The sequence below is a fragment of the Telmatherina bonti genome, assembly GCF_933228915.1.
Source record: "Telmatherina bonti genome assembly, chromosome: 16".
Classification (NCBI taxonomy): Eukaryota; Metazoa; Chordata; class Actinopteri; order Atheriniformes; family Telmatherinidae; genus Telmatherina; species Telmatherina bonti.
This window is the reverse complement of record NC_136614.1, coordinates 38573310-38582985: the sequence shown is the minus strand read 5'-3', so window position 1 is coordinate 38582985 and position 9676 is coordinate 38573310. Positions and strand designations below refer to the sequence as shown.

The 9676-nt window shown below is 41.6% G+C and overlaps 1 protein-coding gene across 1 annotated transcript in view; it reads left to right on the top strand.

The window, feature by feature from the left end:
• The window catches only part of LOC306767773 (gamma-aminobutyric acid receptor subunit rho-2-like), a gene marked incomplete at its 3' end in the record, with an annotated part of 82894 nt that overhangs the window by 699 nt on the left and 72519 nt on the right, over nt 1-9676 (top strand). The gene's annotated exons all lie outside the window — the stretch shown is intronic.

The following is a 9676-nucleotide window of genomic DNA, read 5'->3' as shown; positions in this document are numbered from 1 at the left end:
GTTTGGACTTTCAATATGGCGTTATTTCCAGTGGAGATTTGTTTTTCCTAGTTTAGTTCCTTTGTTTGCAGATGTTTAGTACTATTGTATTGTGTGTCACCAGTAGTATTAAAACTACTTGGCTTTGCGTTCAGGTTAGACTGGTAAGTTTTGTTTTATGGTTGTTGCCATGCCCTTATGGCTTCTCTTTATGTTAGTGTGGAGTTGGTATTGGTTATTGGTGTAGAGCTGAACATTTGTTTGTACTTTTTAGACAGTTATAGGTGCTGCTTTTGTTTGTAAATATCTCACTGTTGCCAGCCTGTATTTCTGTTTTCCTTTCCCTGGCTGTTTTTGGCATTTTTGTTTTAGGCAGCATCGTTAAACTCCACTTTGATTATTACCATTTTTATGTTGGTTTTTTTTTTTATAGCTCATCTTGGAGATGAGTTGAGTCGCAACAAGAAGCTTATTTTGAAAGTAAAAAGTCTGTTACTGTTGTGTTAAGCAGCAAACTGCCCTGTGTAAGAACAGGAGGAGGCTAAATGACAGTAATTTCACGCTCTTTGGGTCCTCATTTGCAGCCATAGATGGGTGCATGTGTCTTACCAAGCAGAAAAAGAACAAAAGAAAGAGTGTTATCCTCTTAGTCCAATATCATCAAAGCTGACTTGTGTAAGCACCCTGCTGCAGCTTCAGACTTCCACGCAATCATCTGGCTGAGGAAACAGTGCGAGTGTGCAGCAGCTGGTCGGCTGCTCTTAGCTTCAAAAGCAGCAACTGTAGTGTTACTAATGAAAGCCTCTTACATGTCCACTTCCAGTGTTGCCTGAACAATACTGGGAACTGCTCCTCTGAATGAGTGCATGGGGAGGATTTCCAGTCACAATATAGCAGGTTTTTGTCCAAACATGCTCACTAACCAGCTTTGTTGTGGACTCAGAAGTTGCCTGGTTTACATTCTTCTGCCTCAGTTGATTGTGTTTGTGCTCAGAATACTGTCAAAGCTGGTAATGATGATATAGTTTAATTTAACAACCTGTCCTGCTCCGATTGGCTCAGAGGAGGAGTAGATAGTTGTTTGGATTAAAGATTTGGCATCACATCAACTTGTGATTTTCTTTGGAACATCTATTTATAGACCGGGTCCTCCCCATCTGCCCAAGGTTTAAAAAAAAAAAGTGTAGTGGGCCAGATAGAACTGTCATGTATTAGTTATATTTGCATTAAAGAGATGGAAACGCAGGATTCTGAAGAAGCCGTTAACAAATGCATCCATCCCTGGGATTTCCCTCTGGTCTTAGTGTGTGTAATGCACAGGCCTAGCTGTCTAATCTAACCACGGTCAACCATTGGCGGATTTACAGCTGCTAATCCACGAATAGTGCAGCTGGGAGGGATGGTGTTTTCTCACGTTATTCTGCAAAAATGACACGAGGACAAATCAGTGTGTGACAGTTGAGCCTGAACACAGTCGGTGAAGCCCCTTGTGAAACTTTAAGTACTGATATCTGACTCTTCACAGGGGTAAATGTAAATTACAGGCCCTGTGGTCATCAGAGTCCAACTGTACAAGTCTGAACCAGTTAAATTCAGTCATTACCATAAATATTTAATTCACCTCCACTGCACAAGTGGGGTGGGAACTGGAACTCATTTCTGGATAAAATGCATTTACTATTACAAGCTGACAATGACTTAACACTGCATACATAATATTAGATAATCTGTTGACCTTTTTTTCTTTGTCTTGTCCACCATTTAAGCAAGCAGAATGATGATCTGGATGCTGTTCTGCTGAGCACGTTTACTTTGATAAGAGGAGCTTTAATAGGTATAATGATCCCCTTGATTTTCTGGATTATTTATTTATTTATTTATTTATTGCATAATTGTTTGAAAGGTGGAGTTTGTATTGTACTTTCATTTAATTTATTTTATTTTTAAAAATCACAATAAAATACAGTGACACACCACACATATTGTATACTTGTAAAAATTTGGACTCCCTAGAAGCTATCTTTAGCTCATAAATGGGAGCCAAGATCTAACGGTTTATCATAGAGATATAATTAAAAAAAACAGTCTTACAATTTCCACCCCAACCCCCTAAAACCTAGATCCCCAGATTTCCTCAGGTCCACAGATACAAGACCTCAACACAGGTGTTGGCACAAAGATAACATGTGTAGATATATATAATATACAATAGTTACACTAATAGTGAGTTCTGTCGTTTAATCCTCAACCTGTTATTTTTGGGTTATAAAAGAAAGTATGACACAAAACATAGTTTAATAGTAGATGTTGTTTAAATCTCTTTTTAAAAATGGACAAAGTTTCAGACTCTTATTGTACGGTCGATTCTATTCCAAATATTTGGACCTTTACAAGTTACACTGAAACCAGTGCATTTCAGTTTCCTTTTCTTTCCCATTAATAAATATTTCTCCTTGTGTTGTAATCATGAGTGTGAGAAAAGATAAGGTGTCTGAATCTATCATTAGATCCAGATACTACATTATACATTATGCACGCATTATGAAAGATGTTACACTCTGCAAGCTTAAGAAGTTTGTAAGCATGAAATAGAGGGTCAGAGGGAGCATTAAAATCACTCCATGATATAACTCGAATTACTTACTTTTGTAAGACCTGCAGTTTCTCTGAATAACTAGGATAAGTTACACCATAACACATTGCAGTAATTTAAATGAGGCTCAAACAGAGATCAATACAAAATTAGGACAGCATCACTAGAAAGTGTCTCAGCCTAATAAAAAAGCCAACATATTTAGACAGTTTCTTTATCAATTCATCTATATGTTTTTTTCAAAGTTTAGGAATTCATCAATATAAATTCCCCAAAATTTTATAGATTACACCCTTAAAATAACTCTTCCATCTATCTTAATTTGTGTTTCAACATTTTTCTGGTTTCTATTTGAGCGAAATACAATGTATTTGGTTTTACAAATGTTTAAAGATAATTTATTATACTTAAACCAGGAGTTCACCTTGAAAAATTCTTCGTTCATGATAATTTGGAGATATTCCATGTTTTTATGTAAATAAAATAAATTAGTCATCATCTTCATCTTCATCTTCTGCCACTTATCCGGGGTCGGGTCGCGGGGGCAGCAGCCTAAGCAGGGAAGCCCAGACTTCCCTCTCCCCAGCCACATTTGCCAACTCTGCGGGGGGGATCCCGAGGCGTTCCCAGGCCAGCCGAGAGATATAATCCCTCCAGCGTGACCTGGGTCTTCCCCGGGGTCTCCTCCCAGAGGGACGTGCCTGGAACACCTCACCAGGGAGGTCCAGGAGGCATCCTGACCAGATGCCCGAGCCACCTCAACTGGTTCCTCTCGATGTGGAGGAGCAGCGGCTCTACTCTGATCTCCTCCCGGATGACTGAGCTCCTCACCCTATCTCTAAGGGAGAGCCCGGCCACCCTGCGGAGGAAACTCATTTCAGCCGCCTGTATACGAGATCTCGTTCTTTCGGTCACGACCCACAGCTCATGACCATAGGTGAAGGTAGTGACGTAGATCGACTGGTAAATCAAGAGCTTCGCCTTCTGGCTCAGCTCCTTCTTCACCACGACAGACCGGCTCAGAGTCCGCATTACTGCAGACACCGCACCGATCCATCTGTCCATCTCGCGCTCCATCCTTCCCTCACTCGTGAACAAGACCCCGAGATATTTAAACTCCTCCACTTGAGGCAGGACCTGACTCCCGACCCGGAGAGGGCAATCCTATTCCGGCTGAGGACCATGGTCTCAGATTTGGAGGTGCTGATTCTCATCCCAGCCGCTTCACACTCGGCCACGAATTGCTCAAGTGAGAGCTGGAGATCACAACCAGATGAAGCCAACAGGACCACGTCATCTGCAAAAAGCAGGGACCCAATCCTGAGACCACCAAGTCGGATCCCCTCAACACCTCGGCTGCGCCTAGAAATTCTAGAAATCCAGGACCCCTGAACAGACCTTACCAGGGAGGCTGAGGAGTGTGATTCCCCTGTAATTGGAACACACCCTCCAGTCCCCCTTCTTAAAAAGTCCACCAGTCCTCAGTCTGCCAGTCCAGTGGCACTGTCCCTGATGTCCACGCAATGCTGCAGAGGCATGTCATCCAGGACAGCCCCACAGTATTGATGTAGCACTGCTTCCCCCTCCTGAACCGCTGGATGGTGGACCAGAATCTCCTCGAAGCCGTCCGGAAGTCTTTCTCCATGGCCTCGCCGAACTCCTCCCATGCCCGAGTTTTTGCCTCGGCAACAGCCGAAGCCGCATGCCACTTGGCCTGTCAGTACCCATCAGCTGCCTCCAGAGTCCCACAGGCCAAGAAGGCCCGATAGGACTCCTTCTTCAGCTTGACGGCATCCTTCACTGCTGGTGTCCACCAACGAGTCCTGGGATTACCGCCACGACAGGCACCAACGACCTTACAGCCACAGCTCCGGCCGGCCGCCTCAGCAATAGAGACACGAAACACAGCCCATTCGGACTCAATGTCCCCCGCCTCACTCGGGACATGGTTGAAGCTCTGCTGAAGGTGGGAGTTGAAGCTCGCTCTGACGAGGGACTCAGCCAGACGTTCCCAGCAGACCCTCACAACACGTTTGGGCCTGACCAGATCTGACCGGCTTCCTCCCCCACCATCTGAGCCAACTCACCACCAGGTGGTGATCAGTTGACAGCTCCGCCCCCCTCTTCACCCGAGTGTCCAAGGCATGTGGCCGCAGGTCCGACGATACGACAACAAAATCGATCATGGAACTGCGGCCCAGGGAATCCTGATGCCAGGTGTACATATGGACACTCTTATGTTGGAACATGGTGTTCGTTATGGACAATCCATGACGAGCACAGAAGTCCAATAACAAAACACCATTTGGGTTCAGAGGGGGGGGACCATGCCTCCCAATCACTCCCCTCCAGGTCTCACTGTCATTGCCCACGTGAGCATTGAAGTCCCCCAGCAGAACAATGGAGTCCCCAGAAGGAGCACCCTCCAGCACTCCCTCCAAGGACTCCAGAAAGGGTGGGTACTCTGAACTGCTGTTCGGTGCATAAGCACAGACAACAGTCAGGACCCGTCCCCCCACCCGGAGGCGGGGGGAAACTACCCTTTCATCCACCGGGGTAAACCCCAACGTGCAGGCACCAAGCTGGGGGCTGATGAGAATGCCCACACCTGCTCGGCGCCTCTCACCATGAGCAACTCCAGAGTGGAAGAAGGTCCAGCCCCTCTCGAGGGTTCTGGTTCCAGAGCCCAAGCCATGCGTCGAGGTGAGTCCAACTATATCTAGCCGGAACCGCTCAACCTCGCGCACAAGCTCAGGCTCCTTCCCCACCAGAGAGGTGACGTTCCACGTCCCTAGAGCCAGCTTCTGCAGCCGGGGATCGGACCGCCAGGGTCCCCCCCTCTTGCTGCCACCCAGCTCACATTGCATCCGACCCCTACGGCTCCTCCCGCAGATGGTGAGCCCACGGGAGGTGGGGCCCATGTAACCCTTTCGGGTTTTTATCAACAAAATCAAGAATTGCCATGGTAGTTGTACTCTTGTCTCTAAAACCATATTGCGATGGGATAAGTACATTTACTTGTCTTAAATAATTTTGTAGCCTATTGCAAACTATCTTCTCTAAAACTGTGGAAAAGGTGGGTAGTATTGATATAGGTCAATAATTATTTATATGATTTTTGTCTTCAGATTTAAATATGGGTATTATTTTTGCTATCTTGGTCATTTTAGGTACCACCCCATGTAACAGAGAGAGATTCATACAGTAGACTACTGGTTCATCAATTCCATTTACAATGGCTTTAATAATTTTATTACATATGCCATCAACAGCTCCTGTATGGGAACTTTTCAAGTTCATAATGATTTTCGTTCTTTCAGTTTTATCCGTTGGTGTAAGAAAAAAGGAGTTTATGTAATTCCCTTTAAGGTATTGATGATATGAAGCACTCACAGGTTGCTTGTTAGTATTAAAGAGATTTTCTCCTATGGAGTTAAAATAGTCATTAAAACAATTAGCTTGTTCAGTGTCATTGAAGATTTTTACCATCTAGTGTAGACCTATTGTCAGGAAGAATATTAATTTTAGGTTTCTGGTTAAGGACCATATTTAGCACCTTCCAGCATTTCTTCTGATCACCTTGAGAAGCCTTAAGAAGCTTACTATTGTGTCTCTTTTTACTTTTTCATATTACATGTGTCACCCTTTCTGTTACCCTGCTGCAAATTTTGTTTTCTTTTTAGGTATGATAGAGTTTATGGACTTAGTTATCTCTTTAATAAACATATCATATGCTGCATCTGGAGTGTTACAGCATTGACAGAATCCCATGTTTTATCTCTAAGGTTTTCAGTAAGTTTCATCAAATTCTTTGCATTAAAGTACTTTAATTTTGGTTCCCATCGGTACCTTATTTAACTTTTTATTAATATCCATGAACAATACTATGGGAAAGTGATCTGTAATATCTGATAGAATTACACCTGAATCAAAACAAGCGTTGTTAATATGTGTGATGATGTTATCAATGGTCGATCCTCCAGCCATTGTATCTCTTGTGTACACATTAATCGTAAAGTAAAAATATGATGAATGATGAATACAGGACATTTAAAAAATCCTTTCTTACACTATTCTCTTTGGCTAGGGCAGTGATGAAATCACCAAGAATGAAGCAATTTATATTTGTTTTATTTATACACCCCCCACTCCCTTCCCCAGCAAAGCCCCGGAATAGGGGCATGAAAGGACCCTCATCCCTCTCCACTCTCTCTCTCTCCTGATACACCAAACCACAACCCCTCACCTCTCTCACCTATACCCTACCCACATTTTAACCACTACCTCCATCAAAAATCCCCCCCCCCCCCCCCCCACACACACGTTTCCCTAGACCCCCAAACACACACGCACCCCTACCCCCCGAAACGCTTGTAGCGGTAGCACCCATAAATACACATATACTACTACACTCCCTCAAAAGACTCCAGATTATGCATGGTCAAGTAATCTATAATGTTAATTAATCTGCACATGTTAGTATAGGAATGTCTACCTTTGATTAAGCCTGTTTGATCAGGGTGAATAATGAAAGTTTTTTTTTTCTATTCTTCTGGCTATATCTTTGCTGATTATTTTGCGATCTACATTTATTAATGAAACTGGATGGTAACTGGATGGGATTGCAGGGTATTTTCATGGTTTTAATAGTACTGTAATATTAGTAGTGATGGCAAAAAGGGAATGCTTGCAAGATCGAATCGTTTGGAACGATTGTTCCAATAAAAGAATTGATCTTCGGAACATTCAGAACATATTACCTAAGTGACATCTGGTGGCCAAAAATGTGATTTCAACTGATTGAACTAAATAAACTGGAACATTTTCATGTGTCCTGAGTTGTGATGTTTAATGTAACTTCTTCAGTTCGTGTAAAGTGATGTCAGTATGAAAGGATGTTTCATTTTAACCAGTCAGTATTTGTATGTGGTGTATCTGCATACAATTTGACCATATTTGTAAGGGGTGCTTCTGTACATTTAAGAATTTTTATTAAGAAAGACTATCTGCTCAACTGTACTCAGGCTGAGATGGTTTCATCTCTTGCTCAAAATCTCTCCTGCTTTGGAGAATATTCTTTCACAGGGGACTGATGTGACTGGTATGGAAAGATATGTCTTGATGCAGCACTGGACTGTGTTCCGCTGGGACTGATGGAGACATAAGGATGTTTGGTCCGCAGGTGTCTCCACATTGTTGTAGTATTATTGCAAAAGGCCAAATGTAGCAAACAATGCATACATTTAACCCTTTTTTCTTCAAGGAGCTCGAAGTGATCCAAGACAGCTCACCTGGGACGCTTATTGCCATTTTACTTATTACTTGCTTATTACTTGTTGCTTATTACTTATTGCCATTTTAAGACAGTTGTCAAAGAATGCTCGGCACAATACACTCAGATAAATGAGGCAAGGCTTCACAAATAAAAGGCCGTTTAGGAAATATTTTTAAGGTTTCACGCATATCAGCTGATGGATCAGCCGTCAATCAGGAAAGACATGATAAATAATTATGAATGAAGTACATATGAGTGAATGCAGTAAATCTTTTCATTTTTATTTATTTTGTTGTTCCATTTTGGACAGAATGTTGAAAAGATCACTGAGGTTTGTCTGTGTTTTACTCAGTTTTAATTCTAATGCGGGGTGGAACAACCGTGGCACATCAGAACTATTAGTGACTTAATGGAACGCCAGGTGGAACAGTCACTTGACTTCCACGTCTCGATTCAGATCACGGAATGTAGTTTCACATCACACGTTCCACAGTAGTTTCAGTATGGACTGGAACACTGTTTCGATCTTGCCATCAATAAATTTTAGCTAAGTTAATATTTGAGGGGTTTTTTTGTTTTTCCTTTGTTTCTAAAACCATCTTGTGAAAAGTGGGAGACAGTGTGGTCCAGAATTCTTTGTAGAATCCAACTGGGTAACCATCTAGACCTGGTGCTTTATTGTTGGGCATGTGCTGAAGAGCTTCATGGAGCTTACTGACTGAAATAAGTGAATCTAGAGTAATTTTTTTCAAGTTTTAATTTTGGAAGATTGATGTCACAAAGAAATTGTTCAATATTCTCATGATCTGGGTTTACTTATGATTTATATATTGTTTAATAGAATTCTTTTAAATTATTGTTTATCAGGGTCGTGGTTGATATTTCCATCTGGATCTTTTATAGAAATTGTTATTTTCTATTTGTTTGTTTTTAACTGGTTTGCCAGGAGTTTTCCAAATTTGTGGCCATGTTCAAAGTCTTTGCAGCAAAAAAATTTTTTTCTTTTGTTTGTTTTGTTTTATCAATTATTTTATTAAGTTCCAGTTCAGATTTCCTTGCATTGGTACGCATCTTCTAGTGATTTAATTCTGAGTTCTGACTATGAGATTCTTGAAGCTTCCGACAGAACACACGCTGAGATTTCAGGCAAATTGTTGTTTTCTACAGATATAGTCCATTCTCTTTTAAAATAATCTATAAACTCAGAATCTTTAAGTATTAAATCTCCGGTTAATTTATTTAGTGAAGGATACTGATGCGTGATCACTGATGGTTATGGGGTGGATTTTTATCTCTGAGATGTCACTCATCAGCGAACTACTAGTTAAAAAAAAAAATCTAATCTAGAATAGGAATGGTGAATTGAAGAGAAGAAGGTATATTCTCTTAGTGTGGGATGGTAAGAACGCCAAGCATCGCAAAGACCAAAGTCCTGCATGTATTGTTTAACAGTTTCTGATGATTGCCAAGCTCGATGACTTCCTGTGGTACTGTGTCTGTCCATTCCTGGGTCAGCTATTGTGATTAGATCCACCCCTGATGATTAGTGTGTTTTTGAATGACCTTGGAGTGAAATGAAGAGGGATTGAAAGAAGGAGGAGTCATCCACATTTTGTCCATATACATTTGCTACACATAACATTTTGAATATATAATATAACTATTATAAATCTGCCTTCTGGATCTGTAATTGTACTGTCAATGTCAAAGTTTAGTCTTTTATTAATAATAGCGACTCCTCTTTACCTGGAGTTCTTACAAGCTGAGTAAACATGTGGGAACTGTGTTGTTGAAAGAAGATCTATTGTTGAGTTTGAAAAATTAGTTTT